General features: G+C 49.6%; 2 non-coding genes and 70 pseudogenes across 2 annotated transcripts; all 72 read right to left on the minus strand.

Annotated features, from left to right (window-relative positions):
• Window positions 1-25: 25 nt before the first annotated feature.
• On the minus strand, window positions 26-144 carry LOC144186573 (5S ribosomal RNA; annotated as a pseudogene).
• A 56-nt stretch (window positions 145-200) lies between these two features.
• LOC144186050 (5S ribosomal RNA) lies at window positions 201-329 on the minus strand (annotated as a pseudogene).
• A 56-nt stretch (window positions 330-385) lies between these two features.
• Window positions 386-504, minus strand: LOC144189179 (5S ribosomal RNA; annotated as a pseudogene).
• A 56-nt stretch (window positions 505-560) lies between these two features.
• Window positions 561-689, minus strand: LOC144185224 (5S ribosomal RNA; annotated as a pseudogene).
• A 56-nt stretch (window positions 690-745) lies between these two features.
• LOC144185446 (5S ribosomal RNA) lies at window positions 746-874 on the minus strand (annotated as a pseudogene).
• Window positions 875-930: 56 nt separating this feature from the next.
• Window positions 931-1,049, minus strand: LOC144190006 (5S ribosomal RNA; annotated as a pseudogene).
• Window positions 1,050-1,105: 56 nt separating this feature from the next.
• Window positions 1,106-1,224, minus strand: LOC144188244 (5S ribosomal RNA; annotated as a pseudogene).
• A 56-nt stretch (window positions 1,225-1,280) lies between these two features.
• LOC144189774 (5S ribosomal RNA) lies at window positions 1,281-1,399 on the minus strand (annotated as a pseudogene).
• A 56-nt stretch (window positions 1,400-1,455) lies between these two features.
• LOC144188146 (5S ribosomal RNA) lies at window positions 1,456-1,574 on the minus strand (annotated as a pseudogene).
• Window positions 1,575-1,630: 56 nt separating this feature from the next.
• Window positions 1,631-1,749, minus strand: LOC144190950 (5S ribosomal RNA; annotated as a pseudogene).
• Window positions 1,750-1,805: 56 nt separating this feature from the next.
• On the minus strand, window positions 1,806-1,924 carry LOC144183196 (5S ribosomal RNA; annotated as a pseudogene).
• A 56-nt stretch (window positions 1,925-1,980) lies between these two features.
• LOC144191365 (5S ribosomal RNA) lies at window positions 1,981-2,099 on the minus strand (annotated as a pseudogene).
• Window positions 2,100-2,155: 56 nt separating this feature from the next.
• Window positions 2,156-2,274, minus strand: LOC144183135 (5S ribosomal RNA; annotated as a pseudogene).
• Window positions 2,275-2,330: 56 nt separating this feature from the next.
• Window positions 2,331-2,449, minus strand: LOC144183217 (5S ribosomal RNA; annotated as a pseudogene).
• Window positions 2,450-2,505: 56 nt separating this feature from the next.
• Window positions 2,506-2,624, minus strand: LOC144188299 (5S ribosomal RNA; annotated as a pseudogene).
• A 56-nt stretch (window positions 2,625-2,680) lies between these two features.
• On the minus strand, window positions 2,681-2,799 carry LOC144188816 (5S ribosomal RNA; annotated as a pseudogene).
• A 56-nt stretch (window positions 2,800-2,855) lies between these two features.
• On the minus strand, window positions 2,856-2,974 carry LOC144182134 (5S ribosomal RNA; annotated as a pseudogene).
• Window positions 2,975-3,030: 56 nt separating this feature from the next.
• On the minus strand, window positions 3,031-3,149 carry LOC144188490 (5S ribosomal RNA; annotated as a pseudogene).
• A 56-nt stretch (window positions 3,150-3,205) lies between these two features.
• On the minus strand, window positions 3,206-3,324 carry LOC144186128 (5S ribosomal RNA; annotated as a pseudogene).
• Window positions 3,325-3,380: 56 nt separating this feature from the next.
• LOC144189969 (5S ribosomal RNA) lies at window positions 3,381-3,499 on the minus strand (annotated as a pseudogene).
• Window positions 3,500-3,555: 56 nt separating this feature from the next.
• LOC144182255 (5S ribosomal RNA) lies at window positions 3,556-3,674 on the minus strand (annotated as a pseudogene).
• Window positions 3,675-3,730: 56 nt separating this feature from the next.
• Window positions 3,731-3,849, minus strand: LOC144191096 (5S ribosomal RNA; annotated as a pseudogene).
• Window positions 3,850-3,905: 56 nt separating this feature from the next.
• LOC144191845 (5S ribosomal RNA) lies at window positions 3,906-4,024 on the minus strand (annotated as a pseudogene).
• A 56-nt stretch (window positions 4,025-4,080) lies between these two features.
• LOC144187340 (5S ribosomal RNA) lies at window positions 4,081-4,199 on the minus strand (annotated as a pseudogene).
• Window positions 4,200-4,255: 56 nt separating this feature from the next.
• LOC144191062 (5S ribosomal RNA) lies at window positions 4,256-4,374 on the minus strand (annotated as a pseudogene).
• A 56-nt stretch (window positions 4,375-4,430) lies between these two features.
• On the minus strand, window positions 4,431-4,549 carry LOC144189409 (5S ribosomal RNA; annotated as a pseudogene).
• A 56-nt stretch (window positions 4,550-4,605) lies between these two features.
• On the minus strand, window positions 4,606-4,724 carry LOC144185091 (5S ribosomal RNA; annotated as a pseudogene).
• A 56-nt stretch (window positions 4,725-4,780) lies between these two features.
• LOC144187444 (5S ribosomal RNA) lies at window positions 4,781-4,899 on the minus strand (annotated as a pseudogene).
• Window positions 4,900-4,955: 56 nt separating this feature from the next.
• LOC144187984 (5S ribosomal RNA) lies at window positions 4,956-5,074 on the minus strand (annotated as a pseudogene).
• A 56-nt stretch (window positions 5,075-5,130) lies between these two features.
• On the minus strand, window positions 5,131-5,249 carry LOC144189486 (5S ribosomal RNA; annotated as a pseudogene).
• A 56-nt stretch (window positions 5,250-5,305) lies between these two features.
• Window positions 5,306-5,424, minus strand: LOC144189029 (5S ribosomal RNA; annotated as a pseudogene).
• Window positions 5,425-5,480: 56 nt separating this feature from the next.
• Window positions 5,481-5,599, minus strand: LOC144190981 (5S ribosomal RNA; annotated as a pseudogene).
• Window positions 5,600-5,655: 56 nt separating this feature from the next.
• LOC144189970 (5S ribosomal RNA) lies at window positions 5,656-5,774 on the minus strand (annotated as a pseudogene).
• Window positions 5,775-5,830: 56 nt separating this feature from the next.
• On the minus strand, window positions 5,831-5,949 carry LOC144184497 (5S ribosomal RNA; annotated as a pseudogene).
• A 56-nt stretch (window positions 5,950-6,005) lies between these two features.
• Window positions 6,006-6,124, minus strand: LOC144189487 (5S ribosomal RNA; annotated as a pseudogene).
• A 56-nt stretch (window positions 6,125-6,180) lies between these two features.
• LOC144187985 (5S ribosomal RNA) lies at window positions 6,181-6,299 on the minus strand (annotated as a pseudogene).
• Window positions 6,300-6,355: 56 nt separating this feature from the next.
• LOC144190982 (5S ribosomal RNA) lies at window positions 6,356-6,474 on the minus strand (annotated as a pseudogene).
• A 56-nt stretch (window positions 6,475-6,530) lies between these two features.
• Window positions 6,531-6,649, minus strand: LOC144182326 (5S ribosomal RNA; annotated as a pseudogene).
• Window positions 6,650-6,705: 56 nt separating this feature from the next.
• On the minus strand, window positions 6,706-6,824 carry LOC144187631 (5S ribosomal RNA; annotated as a pseudogene).
• A 56-nt stretch (window positions 6,825-6,880) lies between these two features.
• Window positions 6,881-6,999, minus strand: LOC144181790 (5S ribosomal RNA; annotated as a pseudogene).
• Window positions 7,000-7,055: 56 nt separating this feature from the next.
• LOC144184775 (5S ribosomal RNA) lies at window positions 7,056-7,174 on the minus strand (annotated as a pseudogene).
• Window positions 7,175-7,230: 56 nt separating this feature from the next.
• LOC144185835 (5S ribosomal RNA) lies at window positions 7,231-7,359 on the minus strand (annotated as a pseudogene).
• A 56-nt stretch (window positions 7,360-7,415) lies between these two features.
• LOC144190808 (5S ribosomal RNA) lies at window positions 7,416-7,534 on the minus strand (annotated as a pseudogene).
• Window positions 7,535-7,590: 56 nt separating this feature from the next.
• Window positions 7,591-7,709, minus strand: LOC144187943 (5S ribosomal RNA; annotated as a pseudogene).
• A 56-nt stretch (window positions 7,710-7,765) lies between these two features.
• LOC144185650 (5S ribosomal RNA) lies at window positions 7,766-7,894 on the minus strand (annotated as a pseudogene).
• Window positions 7,895-7,950: 56 nt separating this feature from the next.
• On the minus strand, window positions 7,951-8,069 carry LOC144187572 (5S ribosomal RNA). Its single transcript, XR_013324875.1, has one exon. It is a non-coding gene; the product is annotated as a 5S ribosomal RNA (ribosomal RNA).
• A 72-nt stretch (window positions 8,070-8,141) lies between these two features.
• LOC144186699 (5S ribosomal RNA) lies at window positions 8,142-8,260 on the minus strand (annotated as a pseudogene).
• Window positions 8,261-8,316: 56 nt separating this feature from the next.
• On the minus strand, window positions 8,317-8,435 carry LOC144189917 (5S ribosomal RNA; annotated as a pseudogene).
• A 56-nt stretch (window positions 8,436-8,491) lies between these two features.
• LOC144182592 (5S ribosomal RNA) lies at window positions 8,492-8,620 on the minus strand (annotated as a pseudogene).
• Window positions 8,621-8,861: 241 nt separating this feature from the next.
• Window positions 8,862-8,990, minus strand: LOC144183267 (5S ribosomal RNA; annotated as a pseudogene).
• A 56-nt stretch (window positions 8,991-9,046) lies between these two features.
• LOC144186623 (5S ribosomal RNA) lies at window positions 9,047-9,165 on the minus strand (annotated as a pseudogene).
• A 56-nt stretch (window positions 9,166-9,221) lies between these two features.
• Window positions 9,222-9,340, minus strand: LOC144181838 (5S ribosomal RNA; annotated as a pseudogene).
• A 56-nt stretch (window positions 9,341-9,396) lies between these two features.
• LOC144191034 (5S ribosomal RNA) lies at window positions 9,397-9,515 on the minus strand (annotated as a pseudogene).
• Window positions 9,516-9,571: 56 nt separating this feature from the next.
• Window positions 9,572-9,700, minus strand: LOC144183792 (5S ribosomal RNA; annotated as a pseudogene).
• Window positions 9,701-9,756: 56 nt separating this feature from the next.
• LOC144183999 (5S ribosomal RNA) lies at window positions 9,757-9,885 on the minus strand (annotated as a pseudogene).
• A 56-nt stretch (window positions 9,886-9,941) lies between these two features.
• LOC144185799 (5S ribosomal RNA) lies at window positions 9,942-10,070 on the minus strand (annotated as a pseudogene).
• Window positions 10,071-10,126: 56 nt separating this feature from the next.
• LOC144181928 (5S ribosomal RNA) lies at window positions 10,127-10,255 on the minus strand (annotated as a pseudogene).
• Window positions 10,256-10,311: 56 nt separating this feature from the next.
• Window positions 10,312-10,440, minus strand: LOC144186335 (5S ribosomal RNA; annotated as a pseudogene).
• Window positions 10,441-10,496: 56 nt separating this feature from the next.
• On the minus strand, window positions 10,497-10,625 carry LOC144183623 (5S ribosomal RNA; annotated as a pseudogene).
• Window positions 10,626-11,385: 760 nt separating this feature from the next.
• Window positions 11,386-11,514, minus strand: LOC144181803 (5S ribosomal RNA; annotated as a pseudogene).
• Window positions 11,515-11,570: 56 nt separating this feature from the next.
• Window positions 11,571-11,689, minus strand: LOC144182333 (5S ribosomal RNA; annotated as a pseudogene).
• Window positions 11,690-11,745: 56 nt separating this feature from the next.
• LOC144182598 (5S ribosomal RNA) lies at window positions 11,746-11,863 on the minus strand (annotated as a pseudogene).
• Window positions 11,864-11,919: 56 nt separating this feature from the next.
• LOC144190961 (5S ribosomal RNA) lies at window positions 11,920-12,038 on the minus strand (annotated as a pseudogene).
• A 56-nt stretch (window positions 12,039-12,094) lies between these two features.
• Window positions 12,095-12,223, minus strand: LOC144182718 (5S ribosomal RNA; annotated as a pseudogene).
• A 56-nt stretch (window positions 12,224-12,279) lies between these two features.
• Window positions 12,280-12,398, minus strand: LOC144190256 (5S ribosomal RNA; annotated as a pseudogene).
• A 56-nt stretch (window positions 12,399-12,454) lies between these two features.
• Window positions 12,455-12,573, minus strand: LOC144183525 (5S ribosomal RNA). Its single transcript, XR_013324757.1, has one exon. It is a non-coding gene; the product is annotated as a 5S ribosomal RNA (ribosomal RNA).
• Window positions 12,574-12,629: 56 nt separating this feature from the next.
• Window positions 12,630-12,748, minus strand: LOC144190235 (5S ribosomal RNA; annotated as a pseudogene).
• Window positions 12,749-16,175: 3,427 nt separating this feature from the next.
• On the minus strand, window positions 16,176-16,294 carry LOC144190534 (5S ribosomal RNA; annotated as a pseudogene).
• A 56-nt stretch (window positions 16,295-16,350) lies between these two features.
• LOC144183098 (5S ribosomal RNA) lies at window positions 16,351-16,469 on the minus strand (annotated as a pseudogene).
• Window positions 16,470-16,525: 56 nt separating this feature from the next.
• Window positions 16,526-16,644, minus strand: LOC144186800 (5S ribosomal RNA; annotated as a pseudogene).
• A 56-nt stretch (window positions 16,645-16,700) lies between these two features.
• Window positions 16,701-16,809, minus strand: LOC144186935 (5S ribosomal RNA; annotated as a pseudogene).
• Window positions 16,810-16,865: 56 nt separating this feature from the next.
• LOC144188200 (5S ribosomal RNA) lies at window positions 16,866-16,984 on the minus strand (annotated as a pseudogene).
• Between the last annotated feature and the right edge of the window lie 3,250 nt (window positions 16,985-20,234).

Here is a 20,234-nt window from a genome sequence, read left to right on the forward strand (position 1 = left end):
ATGTCGAAAAAGATGCGGGGTATGATGCTCACAGCACCTGGTATTCCCAAGCGGTCTCCCAATCAGGTACTAACCAGGCCGAACCATGCTTGGCTGCCGAGATCGGACGAGATCGGGCCTTTTCAGGGTGGTATGGCCGTGAGCGGTACTGCACTAGCAGATGGACACCCATGAAATGTCGAAAAAGATGCGGGGTATGATGCTCACAGCACCTGGTATTCCCAAGCGGTCTCCCAATCAGGTACTAACCAGGCCGAACAATGCTTGGCTGCCGAGATCGGACGAGATCGGACGAGATGGGGCCTTTTCAGGGTGGTATGGCCGTGAGCGTTACTGCTCTTGCAGATGGACACCCATGAAATGTCGAAAAAGATGCGGGGTATGATGCTCACAGCACCTGGTATTCCCAAGCGGTCTCCCAATCAGGTACTAAACAGGCCGAACCATGCTTGGCTTCCGAGATCAGACGAGATCGGGCCTTATCAGGGTGGTATGGCCGTGAGCGGTACTGCACTAGCAGATGGACACCCATGAAATGTCGAAAAAGATGCGGGGTATGATGCTCACAGCACCTGGTATTCCCAAGCGGTCTCCCAATCAGGTACTAAACAGGCCGAACCATGCTTGGCTGCCGAGATCGGACGAGATCGGACGAGATCGGGCCTTATCAGGGTGGTATGGCCGTGAGCGGTACTGCACTAGCAGATGGACACCCATGAAATGTCGAAAAAGATGCGGGGTATGATGCTCACAGCACCTGGTATTCCCAAGCGGTCTCCCAATCAGGTACTAACCAGGCCGAATCATGCTTGGCTGCCGAGATCGGACGAGATCGGACGAGATCGGGCCTTTTCAGGGTGGTATGGCCGTGAGCGTTACTGCTCTTGCAGATGGACACCCATGAAATGTCGAAAAAGATGCGGGGTATGATGCTCACAGCACCTGGTATTCCCAAGCGGTCTCCCAATCAGGTACTAAACAGGCCGAACCATGCTTGGCTTCCGAGATCGGACGAGATCGGGCCTTTTCAGGGTGGTATGGCCGTGGGCAGTACTGCTCTTGCAGATGGACACCCATGAAATGTCGAAAAAGATGCGGGGTATGATGCTCACAGCACCTGGTATTCCCAAGCGGTCTCCCAATCAGGTACTAACCAGGCCGAACCATGCTTGGCTGCCGAGCTCGGACGAGATCGGGCCTTTTCAGGGTGGTATGGCCGTGAGCGGTACTGCACTAGCAGATGGACACCCATGAAATGTCGAAAAAGATGCGGGGTATGATGCTCACAGCACCTGGTATTCCCAAGCGGTCTCCCAATCACGTACTAAACAGGCCGAACCATGCTTGGCTTCCGAGATCGGACGAGATCGGGCCTTTTCAGGGTGGTATGGCCGTGAGCGGTACTGCTCTTGCAGATGGACACTTATGAAATGTCGAAAAAGATGCAGGGTATGATGCTCACAGCACCTGGTATTCCCAAGCGGTCTCCCAATCAGGTACTAAACAGGCCGAACCATGCTTGGCTTCCGAGATCAGACGAGATCGGGCCTTTTCAGGGTGGTATGGCCGTGAGCGGTACTGCACTAGCAGATGGACACCCATGAAATGTCGAAAAAGATGCGGGGCAAGATGCTCACAGCACCTGGTATTCCCAAGCGGTCTCCCAATCAGGTACTAACCAGGCCGAACCATGCTTGGCTTCCGAGATCGGACGAGATCGGGCCTTTTCAGGGTGGTATGGCCGTGAGCGGTACTGCTTTTGCAGATGGCCACCCATGAAATGTCGAAAAAGATGCGGGGTATGATGCTCACAGCACCTGGTATTCCCAAGCGGTCTCCCAATCAGGTACTAACCAGGCCGAACAATGCTTGGCTTCCGAGATCGGACGAGATCGGGCCTTTTCAGGGTGGTATGGCCGTGGCCAGTACTGCTTTTGCAGATGGACACCCATGAAATGTCGAAAAAGATGCGGGGTATGATGCTCACAGCACCTGGTATTCCCAAGCGGTCTCCCAATCAGGTACTAACCAGGCCAATCCATGCTTGGCTTCCAAGATCGGGCGAGATCGGGCCTTTTCAGGGTGGTATGGCCGTGAGCGGTACTGCTCTTGCAGATGGACACCCATGAAATGTCGAAAAAGATGCGGGGTATGATGCTCACAGCACCTGGTATTCCCAAGCGGTCTCCTAATCAGGTACTAAACAGGCCGAACCATGCTTTGCTTCCAAGATCGGACGAGATCGGGCCTTTTCAGGGTGGTATGGCCGTAAGCGGTACCGCTCTTGCAGATGGACACCCATGAAATGTCGAAAAAGATGCGGGGTATGATGCTCACAGCACCTGGTATTCCCAAGCGGTCTCCCAATCAGGTACTAAACAGACCGAACCATGCTTGGCTTCCGTGATCGGACGAGATCGGGCCTTTTCAGGGTGGTATGGCCGTGAGCGGTATTGCATTAGCAGATGGACACCCATGAAATGTCGAAAAAGATGCGGGGTATGATGCTCACAGCACCTGGTATTCCCAAGCGGTCTCCCAATCAGGTACTAACCAGGCCGAACCATGCTTGGCTTCCGAGATCGGACGAGATCGGGCTTTTTCAGGGTGGTATGGCCGTGAGCGGTACTGCTCTTGCAGATGGACACCCATGAAATGTCGAAAAAGATGCGGGGTATGATGCTCACAGCACCTGGTATTCCCAAGCGGTCTCCCAATCAGGTACTAAACAGGCCGAACCATGCTTGGCTGCCGAGATCGGACGAGATCGGGCCTTTTCAGGGTGGTATGGCCGTGAGCGGTACTGCACTAGCAGATGGACACCCATGAAATGTCGAAAAAGATGCGGGGCATGATGCTCACAGCACCTGGTATTCCCAAGCGGTCTCCCAACCAGGTACTAACCAGGTCGAACCATGCTTGGCTTCCGAGATCGGACGAGATCGGGCCTTTTCAGGGTGGTATGGCCGTGAGCGGTACTGCTCTTGCAGATGGACACCCATGAAATGTCGAAAAAGATGCGGGGTAAGATGCTCACAGCACCTGGTATTCCCAAGCGGTCTCCCAATCAGGTACTAACCAGGCCGAACCATGCTTGGCTTCCGAGATCGGGCGAGATCGGGCCTTTTCAGGGTGGTATGGCCGTGAGCGGTACTGCTCGTGTAGATGGACACCCATGAAATGTCGAAAAAGATGCGGGGTATGATACTCACAGCACCTGGTATTCCCAAGCGGTCTCCCAATCAGGTACTAAACAGGCCGAAGCATGCTTGGCTTCCAAAATCAGACGAGATCGGGCCTTTTCAGGGTGGTATGGCCGTGAGCGGTACCGCTCTTGCAGATGGACACCCATGAAATGTCGAAAAAGATGCGGGGTATGATGCTCACAGCACCTGGTATTCCCAAGCGGTCTCCCAATCAGGTACTAAACAGGCCGAACCATGCTTGGCTTCCAAGATCGGACGAGATCGGGCCTTTTCAGGGTGGTATGGCCGTGAGCGGTACTGCACTGGCAGATGGACACCCATGAAATGTCGAAAAAGATGCGGGGTATGATGCTCACAGCATCTGGTATTCCCAAGCGGTCTCCCAATCAGGTACTAAACAGGCCGAACCATGCTTGGCTTCCGAGATCGGACGAGATCGGGCCTTTTCAGGGTGGAATGGCCGTGAGCGGTACTGCACTAGCAGATGGACACCCATGAAATGTCGAAAAAGATGCGGGGTATGATGCTCACAGCACCTGGTATTCCGAAGCGGTCTCCCAATCAGGTACTAAACAGGCCGAACCATGCTTGGCTACCGAGATCGGACGAGATCGGGCCTTTTCAGGGTGGTATGGCCGTGAGCGGTACTGCACTAGCAGATGGACACCCATGAAATGTCGAAAAAGATGCGGGGTATGATGCTCACAGCACCAGGTATTTCCAAGCGGTCTCCCAATCAGGTACTAACCAGGCTGAACCATGCTTGGCTTCCGAGATCGGACGAGATCGGGCCTTTCCAGGGTGGTATGGCCGTGAGCGGTACTGTACTAGCAGATGGACACCCATGAAATGTCGAAAAAGATGCGCGGTATGATGCTCACAGCACCTGGAATTCCCAAGCGGTCTCCCAATCAGGTACTAACCAGGCCGAACCATGCTTGGCTGCCGAGATCGGACGAGATCGGGCCTTTTCAGGGTGGTATGGCCGTGAGCGGTCCTGCTTTAGCAGATGGACACCCATGAAATCTCGAAAAAGATGCGGGGTATGATGCTCACAGCACCTGGTATTCCCAAGCGGTCTCCCAATCAGGTACTAAACAGGCCGAACCATGCGTGGCTTCCGAGATCGGACGAGATCGGGCCTTTTCAGGGTGGTATGGCCGTGAGCGGTACTGCTCTTGCAGATGGACACCCATGAAATGTCGAAAAAGATGCTGGGTATGACGCTTACAGCACCTGGTATTCCCAAGCGGTCTCCCAATTAGGTACTAACCAGGCCGAACCATGCTTGGCTTCCGAGATCGGACGAGATCGGGCCTTTTCAGGGTGGTATGGCCGTGAGCGGTACTGCACTAGCAGATGGACACCCATGAAATCTCGAAAAAGATGCGGGGTATGATGCTCACAGCACCTGGTATTCCCAAGCGGTATCCCAATCAGGTACTAAACAGGCCGAACCATGCGTGGCTTCCGAGATCGGACGAGATCGGGCCTTTTCAGGGTGGTATGGCGGTGAGCGGTACTGCTCTTGCAGATGGACACCCATGAAATGTCGAAAAAGATGCTGAGTATGATGCTTACAGCACCTGGTATTCCCAAGCGGTCTCCCAATCAGGTACTAACCAGGCCGAACCATGCTTGGCTTCCGAGATCGGACGAGATCGGGCCCTTTCAGGGTGGTATGGCCGTGAGCGGTACTGCTCTTGCAGATGGACACCCATGAAATGTCGAAAAAGATGCTGGGTATGATGCTCACAGCACCTGGTATTCCCAAGCGGTCTCCCAATCAGGTACTAACCAGGCCGAACCATGCTTGGCTCCCGAGATCGGACGAGATCGGGCCTTTTCAGGGTGGTATGGCCGTGAGCGGTACTGCTCTTGCAGATGGACACCCATGAAATGTCGAAAAAGATGCGGGGTATGATGCTCACAGCACCTGGTATTCCCAAGCGGTCTCCCAATCAGGTACTAACCAGGCCGAACCATGCGTGGCTTCCGAGATCGGACGAGATCGGGCCTTTTCAGGGTGGTATGGCCGTGAGCGGTACTGCTCTTGCAGATGGACACCCATGAAATGTCGAAAAAGATGCTGGGTATGATGCTCACAGCACCTGGTATTCCCAAGCGGTCTCCCAATCAGGTACTTACCAGGCCGAACCATGCTTGGCTCCCGAGATCGGACGAGATCGGGCCTTTTCAGGGTGGTATGGCCGTGAGCGGTACTGCACTAGCAGATGGACACCCATGAAATGTCGAAAAAGATGCGGGGTATGATGCTCACAGCACCTGGTATTCCCAAGCGGCCTCCCAATCAGGTACTAACCAGGCCGAACCATGCTTGGCTTCCGAGACCGGGCGAGATCGGGCTCTTTCAGGGTGGTATGGCCGTGAGCGGTACTGTTCTTGCAGATGGACACCCATGAAATGTCGAAAAAGATGCGGGGTATAATGCTCACAGCACCTGGTATTCCCAAGCGGTCTCCCAATCAGGTACTAAACAGGCCGAACCATGCTTGGCTTCCAAGATCGGACGAGATCGGGCCTTTTCAGGGTGGTATGGCCGTGAGCGGTAATGCTCTCGCAGATGGACACCCATGAAATGTCGAAAAAGATGCGGGGTATGATGCCCACAGCACCTGGTATTCCCAAGCGGTCTCCCAATCAGGTACTAACCAGGCCGAACGATGCTTGGCTCCCGAGATCGGGCGAGATCGGGCCTTTTCAGGGTGGTATGGCTGTGAGCGGTACTGCTCTTGCAGATGGACACCCATGAAATGTCGAAAAAGATGCGGGGTATGATGCTCACAGCACCTGGTATTCCCAAGCGGTCTCCCAATCAGGTACTAACCAGGCCGAACCATGCGTGGCTTCCGAGATCGGACGAGATCGGGCCTTTTCAGGGTGGTATGGCCGTGAGCGGTACTGCTCTTGCAGATGGACACCCATGAAATGTCGAAAAAGATGCTGGGTATGATGCTCACAGCACCTGGTATTCCCAAGCGGTCTCCCAATCAGGTACTAACCAGGCCGAACCATGCTTGGCTCCCGAGATCGGACGAGATCGGGCCTTTTCAGGGTGGTATGGCCGTGAGCGGTACTGCACTAGCAGATGGACACCCATGAAATGTCGAAAAAGATGCGGGGTATGATGCTCACAGCACCTGGTATTCCCAAGCGGCCTCCCAATCAGGTACTAACCAGGCCGAACCATGCTTGGCTTCCGAGACCGGGCGAGATCGGGCTCTTTCAGGGTGGTATGGCCGTGAGCGGTACTGTTCTTGCAGATGGACACCCATGAAATGTCGAAAAAGATGCGGGGTATAATGCTCACAGCACCTGGTATTCCCAAGCGGTCTCCCAATCAGGTACTAAACAGGCCGAACAATGCTTGGCTTCCAAGATCGGACGAGATCGGGCCTTTTCAGGGTGGTATGGCCGTGAGCGGTAATGCTCTTGCAGATGGACACCCATGAAATGTCGAAAAAGATGCGGGGTATGATGCTCACAGCACCTGGTATTCCCAAGCGGTCTCCCAATCAGGTACTAAACAGGCCGAACCATGCTTGGCTTCCGAGATCGGACGAGATCGGGCCTTTTCAGGGTGGTATGGCCGTGAGCGGTACTGCATTAGCAGATGGACACCCATGAAATGTCGAAAAAGATGCGGGGTATGATGCTCACAGCACCTGGTATTCCGAAGCGGTCTCCCAATCAGGTACTGAACAGGCCGAACCATGCTTGGCTGCCGAGATCGGACGAGATCGGGCCTTTTCAGGGTGGTATGGCCGTGAGCGGTACTGCACTAGCAGATGGACACCCATGAAATGTCGAAAAAGATGCGGGGTATGATGCCCACAGCACCTGGTATTCCCAAGCGGTCTCCCAATCAGGTACTAACCAGGCCGAACGATGCTTGGCTTCCAAGATCGGGCGAGATCGGGCCTTTTCAGGGTGGTATGGCTGTGAGCGGTACTGCTCTTGCAGATGGACACCCATGAAATGTCGAAAAAGATGCAGGGTATGATGCTCACAGCACCTGGTATTCCCAAGCGGTCTCCCAATCAGGTACTAACCAGGCCGAACCATGCTTGGCTGCCGAGATCGGACGAGATCGAACGAGATCGGGCCTTTTCAGGGTGGTATGCCCGTGAGCGGTACTGCTCTTGCAGATGGACACCCATGAAATTTTGAAAAAGATGCGGGGTATGATGCTCACAGAACCTGGTATTCCCAAGCGGTCTCCCAATCAGGTACTAACCAGGCCGAACAATGCTTGGCTTCCGAGATCGGACGAGATCGGGTCTTTTCAGGGTGGTATGGCCGTGAGCGGTACTGCTCTTGCAGATGGACACCCATGAAATGTCGAAAAAGATGCGGGGTATGATGCTCACAGCACCTGGTATTCCCAAGCGGTCTCCCAATCAGGTACCAACCAGGCCGAACCATGCTTGGCTTCCGAGATCGGACGAGATCGGGCCTTTTCAGGGTGGTATGGCCGTGAGCGGTACTTCACTAGCAGATGGACACCCATGAAATGTCGAAAAAGATGCGGGGTATGATGCTCACAGCACCTGGTATTCCCAAGCGGTCCCCCAATCAGGTACTAAACAGGCCGAACCATGCTCGGCTTCCGAGATCGGACGAGATCGGGCGAGGTCGGGCCTTTTCAGGGTGGTATGGCCGTGAGCGGTACTGCTCTTGCAGATGGACACCCATGAAATGTCGAAAAAGATGCGGGGTATGATGCTCACAGCACCTGGTATTCCCAAGCGGTCTCCCAACCAGGTACTAACCAGGCCAAACCATGCTTGGCTTCCGAGATCGGACGAGATCGGGCCTTTTCAGGGTGGTATGGCCGTGAGCGGTACTTTACTAGCAGATGGACACCCATGAAATGTCGAAAAAAATGCGGGGCATGGTTCTCACAGCACCTGGTATTCCCAGCACCTGGTATTCCCAAGCGGTCTCCCAATCAGGTACTAACCAGGCCGAATAATGCTTGGCTTCCGAGATCGGACGAGATCGGGCCTTTTCAGGGTGGTATGGCCGTGAGCGGTACTGCTCTTGCAGATGGACACCCATGAAATGTCGAAAAAGAGGCGGGGCAAGATGCTCACAGCACCTGGTATTCACAAGCGGTCTCCCAATCAGGTACTAAACAGGCCGAACCATGCTTGGCTTCCGAGATCGGACGAGATCGGGCCTTTTCAGGGTGGTATGGCCGTGAGCGGTACTGCACTTGCAGATGGACACCCATGAAATGTCGAAAAAGATGCGGGGCAAGATGCTCACAGCACCTGGTATTCCCAAGCGGTCTCCCAATCAGGTACTAAACAGGCCAAACCATGCTTGGCTTCCGAGATCGGACGAGATCGGGCGAGATCGGGCCTTATCAGGGTGGTATGGCCGTGAGCGGTACTGCTCTTGCAGATGGACACCCATGAAATGTCGAAAAAGATGCGGGGTATGATGCTCACAGCACCTGGTATTCACAAGCGGTCTCCCAATCAGGTAATAACCAGGCCGAACTATGCTTGGCTTCCGAGATCGGACGAGATCGGGCGAGATCGGGCCTTATCAGGGTGGTATGGCCATGAGGGGTACTGCTCTTGCAGATGGACACCCATGAAATGTCGAAAAAGATGCGGGGCAAGATGCTCACAGCACCTGGTATTCCCAAGCGGTCTCCCAATCAGGTACTAAACAGGCCGAACCATGCTTGGCTTCCGAGATCGGACGAGATCGGGCGAGATCGGGCCTTATCAGGGTGGTATGGCCGTGAGCGGTACTGCTCTTGCAGATGGACACCCATGAAATGTCGAAAAAGATGCGGGGTATGATGCTCACGGGACCTTGTATTCCCAAGCGGTCTCCCAATCAGGTACTAACCAGGCCGAACCATCCTTGGCTCCCGAGATCGGACGAGATCGGGCCTTTTCAGGGTGGTATGGCCGTGAGCGGTACTGCTCTTGCAGATGGACATCCATGAAATGTCGAAAAAGATGCGGGGCAAGATGCTCACAGCACCTGGTATTCCCAAGCGGTCTCCCAATCAGGTACTAACCAGGCCAAACCATGCTTGGCTTCCTAGATCGGGCGAGATCGGGCCTTTTCAGGGTGGTATGGCCGTGAGCGATAGTGCTTTTGCAGATGGACACCCATGAAATGTCGAAAAAGATGCGGGGTATGATGCTCACAGCACCTGGTATTCCCAAGCGGTCTCCCAATCAGGTACTAACCAGGCCGAACCATGCTTGGCTTCCGAGATCGGAGGAGATTGGGCCTTTTCAGGGTGGTATGGCCGTGAGCGGTACTGCTCTTGCAGATGGACACCCATGAAATGTCGAAAAAGATGCGGGGCAAGATGCTCACAGCACCTGGTATTCCCAAGAGGTCTCCCAATCAGGTACTAAACAGGCTGAACCCTGCTTGGCTGCCGAGATCGGACGAGATCGGGCGAGATTGGGCCTTTTCAGGGTGGTATGGCCGTGAGCGATACTGCTCTTGCAGATGGACACCCATGAAATGTCGAAAAAGATGCGGGGTATGATGCTCACAGCACCTGGTATTCCCAAGCGGTCTCCCAATTAGGTACTAACCAGGCCGAACCATGCTTGGCTGCCGAGTTCGGACAAGATCGGGCGAGATCGGGCCTTTTCAGGGTGGTATGGCCGTGAGCGGTACTGCTCTTGCAGATGGACACCCATGAAATGTCGAAAAAAATGCAGGGTATGATGCTCACAGCACCTGATATTCCCAAGCGGTCTCCCAATCAGGTACTAACCAGGCCGAACAATGCTTTGCTGCCGAGATCGGACGAGATCGGGCGAGATCGGGCCTTATCAGGGTTGTATGGCCGTGAGCGGTACTGCTCTTGCAGATGGACACCCATGAAATGTCGAAAAAGATGCGGGGTATGATGCTCACAGCACCTGGTATTCCCAAGCGGTCTCCCAATCAGGTACTAACCAGGCCGAACCATGCTTGGCTGCCGAGATCGGACGAGATCGGGCGAGATCGGGCCTTTTCAGGGTGGTATGGCCGTGAGCGGTACTGCTCTTGCAGATGGACACCCATGAAATGTCGAAAAAGATGCGGGGTATGATGCTCACAGCACCTGGTATTCCCAAGCGGTCTCCCAATCAGGTACTAACCAGGCCGAACCATGCTTGGCTGCCGAGGTCGGACGAGATCGGGCGAGATCGGGCCTTTTCAGGGTGGTATGGCGGTGAACGGTACTGCTCTTGCAGATGGACACCCATGAAATGTCAAAAAAGATGCGGGGTATGATGCTCACAGCACCTGGTATTCCCAAGCGGTCTCCCAATCAGGTACTAACCAGGCCGAACCATGCTTGGCTGCCGAGGTCGGACGAGATCGGGCGAGATCGGGCCTTATCAGGGTGGTATGGCCGTGAGCGGTACTGCTCTTGCAGATGAACACTGTCAGGTTCATTAATAATTACCTTCGTCCGTAATTATCAATAACTGCAGGAAGACATCTTATTCAATTATTGACATTTAATTAAATAGAAATGGATACAACAGATAAAAGCCTCCGGAGGGGAGCGTTACAGCAAGTGTCACCTTACAACTTCCGAACGTCTCCTCGAATAGACGTTTTCGTCCCATTCTTATGGTCACAAGTTACAGAGTTGTTGATCATTCCATCACGTATGAGTAAAAACAACATCTGGGACTACAATAACAATCAAAGTATTTTACTAATAACAAAAACAGGGACTAGACCTAACAACATGTAGATTAGAGTAATTATACAACCTCCTTGACCTAAGAATCATATAATATAATCATAATCATATAATCGTTACATACAGAAAAACCCGAAGTGTACGGTTACATAACGATAACAATATTCTTGTTATTGTCCGAATAGCCCTGTCCTCGTCACCAAGGGCCCACCAAATCTCAAGGACCCAGATTGGGTGGATTGTTTGTATAACCATCCTGGAACAGGCTGTCCAGGTTAAAGATGACTTGGTGTGACCTCAACACTTTTGAAAAACAGAAAGAGAATGATTTAACAAAGTAATGAATTAATACAGAGAAAAGAAAGAGAATGATTTAATAAAGAAATGAATTAATATAACTATTATAATAGTAAAACAGAACAAACCCAACAGACACCCACGAAATGTCGAAAAAGATGCGGGGTATGATGCTCACAGCACCTGGTATTCCCAAGCGGTCTCCCAATCAGGTACTAACCAGGCCGAACCATGCTTGGCTTCCGAGATCGGACGAGATCGGGCGAGATCGGGCCTTTTCAGGGTGGTATGGCCGTGAACGGTACTGCTCTTGCAGATGGACACCCATGAAATGTCGAAAAAGATGCGGGGTATGATGCTCACAGCACCTGGTATTCCCAAGCGGTCTCCCAATCAGGTACTAACCAGGCCGAACTATGCTTGGCTTCCTAGATCGGACGAGATCGGGCCTTTTCAGGGTGGTATGGCCGTGAGCGGTACTGCTCTTGCAGATGGACACCCATGAAATGTCGAAAAAGATGCGGGGTATGATGCTCACAGCACCTGGTATTCCCAAGCGGTCTCCCAATCAGGTACTAACCAGGCCGAACATGCTTGGCTTTCGAGATCGGACGAGATCGGGCCTTTTCAGGGTGGTATGGCCGTGAGCGATACTGCTCTTGCAGATGGACACCCATGAAATGTCGAAAAAGATGCGGGGTATGATGCTCACAGCACCTGGTATTCCCAAGCGGTCTCCCAATCAGGTACTAACCAGGCCGAACCATGCTTGGCTTCCGAGATCGGACGAGATCGGGCCTTTTCAGGGTGGTATGGCCGTGAGCGGTACTGTTCTTGCAGATGGACACCCATGAAATGTCGAAAAAGATGCGGGGTATGATGCTCACAGCACCTGGTATTCCCAAGGGGTCTCCCAATCAGGTACTAACCAGGCCGAACCATGCTTGGCTGCCGAGATCGGACGAGATCGGGCGAGATCGGGCCTTATCAGGGTGGTATGGCCGTGAGCGGTACGGCTCTTGCAGATGGACACCCATGAAATGTCGAAAAAGATGCGGGGTCTGATGCTCACAGCACCTGGTATTCCCAAGTGGTCTCCCAATCAGGTACTAAACAGGCCGAACAATGCTTGGCTTCCGAGATCGGACGAGATCGGGCCTTTTCAGGGTGGTATGGCCGTGAGCGGTACTGCTTTTGCAGATGGACACCCATGAAATGTCGAAAAAGATGCGGGGTATGATGCTCACAGCACCTGGTATTCCCAAGCGGTCTCCCAACCAGGTACTAACCAGGCCCAACCATGCTTGGCTTCCAAGATCGGACGAGATCGGGCCTTTTCAGGGTGGTATGGCCGTGAGCGGTACTGCACTAGCAGATGGACACCCATGAAATGTCGAAAAAGATGCGGGGTATGATGCTCACAGCACCTGGTATTCCCAAGCGGTCTCCCAATCAGGTACTAACCAGGCCGAACTATGCTTGGCTTCCGAGATCGGACGAGATCAGGCCTTTTCAGGGTGGTATGGCCGTGAGCGGTACTGCTCTTGCAGATGGACACCCATGAGCTAAAGTATTTATTCGACCTTCTACACCTGCTACCCAAATCAATTGGGATTTGACATTATTCAAAGTCAGTTGGAATATTCAGGTTATAAAAGAGGGGGGAAAAGGCAGGAATATATACAGCTATGTTTTACTTTTGTGCATTTCAGGCCAAATTGGTATTTGTCTTTGAGTCAGCAATAATAACAAAGGAGTAAAGTCAGCTTGATTGCAGTAAGACTTTTTGCACTCTATACACTCAATTTTCACATGTTGTTTTACTTCTGGACGCTGCAAATGGACTGCACATCTGTTGCATCGTGTGTATATATGTGTATTACCGTACTTTGAATTTTGATTTAAACCTTTACAACCCAACTGCCTCAGATCAAGCAATTATAATGTAAAGTAGTAGATGTTTAAAAAAAGCACCAAATGCAAAAAGATAACAAAATAACAATACTAAATAGTCAAATAAGCAACTCCATTATTCTTTTAGAGAAAATATCTCAGCGGGGTCAAGTCATTCAATTCAAATCGACTGGTAATCAGATTCAATTAAAGACTAACCGATTGGGTGCAATGTTGTAGTGGCAGCACAACTAAATGAATTCACTGAATTTAAATGGGATTTATAAGTGTTTTCACATTTTATACTGTAAAACAAAAAATCACATAGGATTTATGGTTAAACACTGGAGCTACAGAATTTTACCAGAAATTACATTCAATTGGTATAGCACTTCAATAACCACCAATTTATTGGATCACTATTGTAGATTTTTCATTTCACTGAAACTAAAATTATATTGCTCCACCACCACATGCACACACCCCTTTTTTACTGTATAACTCTAGCAACCACAAGTATTTTATTTTTATTTTTTTAAGAAGAAAATGACTGACTATTCTTCTGTCTGTTCAGATATCACTACTTTTACATGATAAGAGAAGTAATTTTTAAAGAAGGCTCAGCAAAATACCCAGCATTCAATAGTACTGGCATGCTGGATCTTGCAAACTACACTCCTCAACTGCACAGAAAAAAAATAGAAAAAAACAGTCATACATTGTCTGCAGTACTTTCCACTCATTCGCTTACACTTTGTACTCCATCCTTTCTACACAAAAAGCATCATCCCGCTGTTACAGAGTAAAGAAGGTTGCACAGAGTCCTTTTCTTGCTGTTCTGTCTCTTTAGAACAGAAGGACACTTTGCGCTTCACAGAATGCAAGTCTACAAGTACTGCTGCTTAGATGTGGTTGAATGTTAGGCCCCTAAGAAATACATGTGAAGCAACAGCAATGCTTTACAAGGTGTCTATTGTTTATATAAATAAACATAAAACAGGTTACGAAAACATGCTGTAAAATCCAAATCATATTTTATCATAGTTTCACATGCTTAAACTAATAGTAATTGTTTAGTATAAATGATCGTCATGTGAAAGACATTGTTTAGTATTCTTTCATTCATTCATTCTCTCAACCGCTTATCCTCACAAGGGTCACGGGGGGTGCTAAGGCCTATCCCAGCTATCTACGGGCACCAGGCGGGGGACAAAAGAATGAACATAATTTAAAGTAATTGCTCTACAGTTGTACTGCATACCGGAGGTCATTTAATTCATTCAGATCAAGAACCTCAAATAACATATCGGCTGGTATTGTTGGAGATGGAAATCCAACTCATTTTATCTCTGAGGGCTAGCTGCGAATGCACTTGCATTATGTCAGTAAAATTCTAGAAATCATAGCGAAAGGGTTATTTTTCAAGAACATCTGTTCCCGAAAGACCGACAAATTGTCTTTATTTGATGCTCTTGTCAGGAGTGGTTGGATTGCCTTTCCTGGCATGACGTCACGATAACTATCAGCTGTCACTAATTACGTGATTAGATTATTTTTGGCGTCACTGGACAAGGTCCAAGTGGACATGGGGAAGCTGGAGCACCTCTTTGAGTCCAGGGCCAAAGAGACGCCATGGGCCAAGAAAGCGCCAGAGAGCAAAAAGTCCGAGATCCTGGTTCTGGACTCCAAGCGGAGCACCGCCATCAACATCGGGATGACGGTCCTGCCCGCCGTTCACGTCATCAAGAGCGCCATCCTCAACTTTGACGACTTTGCCATCAACAAGGAGGGTGTGGAGAAGATCCTGAGCATGACGCCCACAGAGGAGGAGAAGCAGAAGATCCGCGAGGCTCGCTCGGCCAATCCCGACGTTCCCCTGGGGACGGCCGAGGAATTCCTCTCGGGCCTGGCTTCCGTCAGCGCCTTGACCCCCCGCCTGCAGCTGTGGTCTTTCAAACTCAACTATGAGGCACTCGAGCAGGAGATCGCCGAGCCCCCGTTTGACCTGAAGTTGGGCATGGAGCAGCTGGCCGGCAACCGGACCTTCAAGAAGATCCTGGCCACGCTGCTGGCCGTGGGGAACTTCCTCAACGGGTGTCCTCCTCACCAGAATCTTCAGGCTCCCCCCATGGTGAATCAATTCCTCTGGGCATAGGCATAAGATAACTTGGGCGCTCTCTGGTGGTTGTACGCACCTGGGCATCATGATGAAACGGCAAAGGCTTCCCAGGGCGACGTGCATAGCAGTGGTGGGGCGTATGAGTACGCTGCGGCTCTAACTCTTCTACCAGCTGTGGCTCATCTCTAGAAATGATGTGCCTGAGAGCCCCGCACCACGGTGTGTCCATTACAAAATTCCTAAACGATTCTGAGGGGTTTCTTATACATTCCAAGCAGTCCGGTGTCTTCGAGGTGGATGGTTTGCGTCGCCGAGTGCGTCGGCGCAAGCGTGGGTGGCGCTCCGCTGGGTCCATAATGGTTGGATCGTGCTGTTACGATTTCGCCGCGTAGTGCGACGCGATCGTAGGGTAAGTTGAACCCAGATGCAGAGTCGCCGAAGTAATTGGAAAGGTGAGGCAGATCTGTAGCTCTTGTTGGTTGATTTAATAAACGGGGTAACATAACTTAAACAACTTGGCTTGACCACTCATTACAAACGAACTGAACATGCGGCGTGGCGTCAATGGAAACAGCAATTACTACGAGGATTAACAGGAAACGAAACCAGAACTTAACCAGTCGATCCAACCGCGTCCACAGAAAATCATAATGCTTAAATACCAAAAATAATCTAATCACGTAATTAGTGACAGCTGATAGTTATCGTGACGTCATGCCAGGAAAGGCAATCCAACCACTCCTGACAGCTCTGAGTGATTTTGGATCCTTTGTTTCTCCCCCAAGTAATGAGGACATGTTCTTTTTAAGATAGCTCTCCATCTAAGTCCTACTATAGGTCCAGTCTTGGTAAAAGGTGCATGATGACAACTGATCTATCTGAAATCCAGAATTTGATCTGGATTTCAGATAGATCACCCATGAAATGTCGAAAAAGATGCGGGGTATGATGCTCACAGCACCTGGTATTCCCAAGCGGTCTCCCAATCAGGTATTAACCAGGCCGCACCATGCTTGGCTTCCGAGATCGAACGAGATCGGGCCTTTTCAGGGTGGTATGGCCGTGAGCGGTACTGCACTAGCAGATGGACACCCATGAAATGTCGAAAAAGATGCGGGGTATGATGCTCACAGCACCTGGTATTCCCAAGCGGTCTCCCAATCAGGTACTAACCAGGCCGAACCATGCTTGGCTTCCGAAATCGGGCGAGGTCGGGCCTTTTCAGGGTGGTATGGCCGTGAGCGGTACTGCTCTTGCAGATGGACACCCATGAAATGTCGAAAAAGATGCGGGGTATGATGCTCACAGCACTTGGTATTCCCAAGCGGTCTCCCAATCAGGTACTAAACGGGCCGAACCATGCTTGGCTGCCGAGACAGGACGAGATCGGGCCTTTTCAGGGTGGTATGGCCGTGAGCGGTACTGCACTAGCAGATGGACACCCATGAAATGTCAAAAAAGATGCGGGGTATGATGCTCACAGCACCTGGTATTCCCAAGCGGTCTCCCAATCAGGTACTAACCAGGCCGAACCATGCTTGGCTTCCGAGATCGGGCCTTTTCGGGGTGGTATGGCCGTGAGCGGTACTGCTCTTGCAGATGGACACCCATGAAATGTCAAAAAAGATGCGGGGTATGATGCTCACAGCACCTGGTATTCCCAAGCGGTCTCCCAATCAGGTACTAACCAGGCCGAACCATGCTTGGCTTCCGAGATCGGACGAGATCGGGCCTTTTCGGGGTGGTATGGCCGTGAGCGGTACTGCACTAGCAGATGGACACTGTCAGGTTCATTAATAATTACCTTCGTCCGTAATTTTCAATAACTGCAGGAAGACATCTTATTCAATTATTGACATTTAATTAAATAGAAATGGATACAACAGATAAAAGCCTCCGGAGGGGAGCGTTACAGCAAATGTCACCTTACAACTTCCGAACGTCTTCCCGAATAGACGTTTTCGTCCCATTCTTATGGTCACAAGTTACAGAGTTGTTGATCATTCCATCACGTATGAGTAAAAACAACATCTGGGACTACAATAACAATCAAAGTATTTTACTAATAACAAAAACAGGGACTAGACCTAACAACATGTAGATTAGAGTAATTATACAACCTCCTTGACCTAAGAATCATATAATATAATCATAATCATATAATCGTTACATACAGAAAAACCCGAAGTGTACGGTTACATAACGATAACAATATTCTTGTTATTGTCCGAATAGCCCTGTCCTCGTCACCAAGGGCCCACCAAATCTCAAGGACCCAGATTGGGTGGATTGTTTGTATAACCATCTTGGAACAGGCTGTCTAGGTTAAAGATGACTTGGTGTGACCTCAACACTTTTGAAAAACAGAAAGAGAATGATTTAACAAAGTAATGAATTAATACAGAGAAAAGAAAGAGAATGATTTAATAAAGAAATGAATTTAATATAACTATTATAATAGTAAAACAGAACAAACCCAACATTCCCCCGTTTTTATAATATGTATGTTATTAGTCATTTCTTAGTAATCACTAAATGGAAATGTCGGTGACTGCGATTTTATCCGCCTACTCCTTACTCCCATGGCTGGTCTGAAAGAGAAAAAACATAATTATATTCGTCCAATTGGTCCTCGGATTTACCGTACTCCTGGACCTCACTGCTTTCCCCAAACCGTCCCATAAGATACAACTCATGTACTTTAGAATTTGTAGGGGCAATTGCAGTAGTTATAAGTCGGCTTAGCAAGGAGCGCAAACAGGGGATACTACATCACCCACACAATGTTAGGATAGCGGTAATTGTGCCTATAGTAACCACGAAGGATGTAGCCAAATCTTTAGATTTTCCAAAGGTCTTATCCCACCAATCTGACAATGCGGACGTATCTACTCCAGAGTGCTCTTGCATATTGCGGTTCAGTGTTTGCAGGCCAGTAATGGCCCTGGTGAGAGATCCACTGGGTGACGCGTTGTTCGGTATGAAGGTGCAACATTGTTTTCCAAACATTGCACACACGCCCCCTGTTTCAAGGATCATATCCACCGCTATGCGATTCTGGAACGCCATCAGACTGGTAGCTGCCAGTTGTTCCTTCATGGCCACAAATCCCTGTTCAGTATAATTTCCAAGTTTTGAACATTGTAATGTAAGTAATTTATTCTATCCACATTTTTGTTTGGGGTGATTAGAAGGAAGATAGACTCCCAACCTGCTGCGATCTGATTAGCCAGCTTATACTCATCTGGTACGCCCCGGGGGATGCCAATCGCATCAATGTATGTTGGATCTCCTTCCCTCCATGCCTCTCGACGATGTCGGGAGGGTCGACCCTTCACCTCCGAATTATGAGCCGCCAATTGTATCTCCTCCACTGTGGATGGAAAAACAGACACCGGTAAGAGCAGTGAGACCAAAGTACCTAGTCCTGCCGCGTTTCGGCAGGAGTCGTATAATTTATCTACCACCCCGCCACCATAGGCCAGAACGTGGTATCAGGGGTGTAGTTTGTTTTAGAACGCCGGTACACCACGTCTCATTTATCGCCCCCAGCTTCAGACCATGCCCTGTAAGGTTTAAGCAGGTAAAATGATTAAACAGTGGAAAAATTGACTTCCTATTCACCGCGTAACAGGATAAACACTGCTTCAATATTTTTTCTTGCCAAGTAGGACACGTTTTTTCATTTGTAAAAACACTTTTCCCCAAATGAATGGTGATTGAGGGAGTTGTTAGATCCCATCGTATTTTCCCTTGTCTGGTAGTTTATCCTAATCTTTTGTAAGATGGTTTAGTCTCAATTGAAACCATATGGAGACGTCAAACCCAATATAAAAGAGTTCCCTATAGTTTTATGGTATTGCTTGCTGAGCAATAATCTTTTCAATTAATATTGGTGTTTCCCGTATCTTATTAAGTCAGAAAGTTTATCTTACCCGTCCCCTCAATGTTTCAATTGAGACCACCCTTTTACCAAAGTAGCTCCACATAGTGCTTGCCTTCTTTACACTCCATTAACAGCGCCCAATTATCCCCCGTTTGGGAAATCCCTGTTTCAGAAATAAATTTCACAGGTTAATATGTCAGTCCAAGCTTTCCAATCTTGACCAATTTCTGCAACAAGGCTTTTCCCAATCTTCAATTTTTTTGCTGTTAATGTACCACACATATTTCTCACCATAGATTGCCCCTTTGTATGGCAACCGGGACGTCGCCGAGTCCAAATATATATTTTCATTTTGGAAATTTGATTTAGTAGGTAATGTTAATTAAATGTAAATGTGTATGTTTCTCGGTTTACCCTCCCGTAAGAAGGTGTATCCTCAATTGAAACGCCTCCGCCTTTTTCTCCAACTGGAGAAAACAACCCTACTGTGGAAAGGAATAGAATCACAATCATCATTAATCTCATTGCCCCAAAAGCAATAATTGTTTTCAACATGACTTTTTGTCTTTGTTTAGGGAGTTATCCTCTTGAAACGTTTCAATTTAGACAACCTTCTTACTGTGGGAAAGGTGCATCCGTGTCCCCTTTCAGTAACAAGGACCCTCCCACTTTGCGTTGCTCCGATGTTTCTTCTTTTATGCTGCTTATCAGCATCCAGTCTTCAAGAATCACCGTCGCTTCGTCCGTTTCCTGTTGACAAGCAAAATCTCCCTCTGATAGTCTAAATTTGGTGTGTGCGTTTTTTTTTTTTTCTGATAGATTCGCCTCATCATCCAATTGTCATTGTGTAGTGAATAATAACAATTTGTAAGGTCTACCAAACAGGACTTCATATAAGGTCCGCCAATTGTGGATGGTAGACAACTATTATATTAACAAAATGGGAGCCATTATCACTATAAATAGTTTCTGGAATTCCATATCGTGGAATGATATCCATATGATCTAATAAAAATAAAATAAAATCTATATGTATTTTTTGAAATGGATATGTGGGTATGCATATAGATTTAAACCCTAAGCCTTGTAGTGCCGTTGTAGCAAGGCCACCTCCCCCTTGTC

Source organism: Stigmatopora nigra, unplaced genomic scaffold (assembly GCF_051989575.1).
Source record: "Stigmatopora nigra isolate UIUO_SnigA unplaced genomic scaffold, RoL_Snig_1.1 HiC_scaffold_24, whole genome shotgun sequence".
NCBI classification, from domain to species: domain Eukaryota; kingdom Metazoa; phylum Chordata; class Actinopteri; order Syngnathiformes; family Syngnathidae; genus Stigmatopora; species Stigmatopora nigra.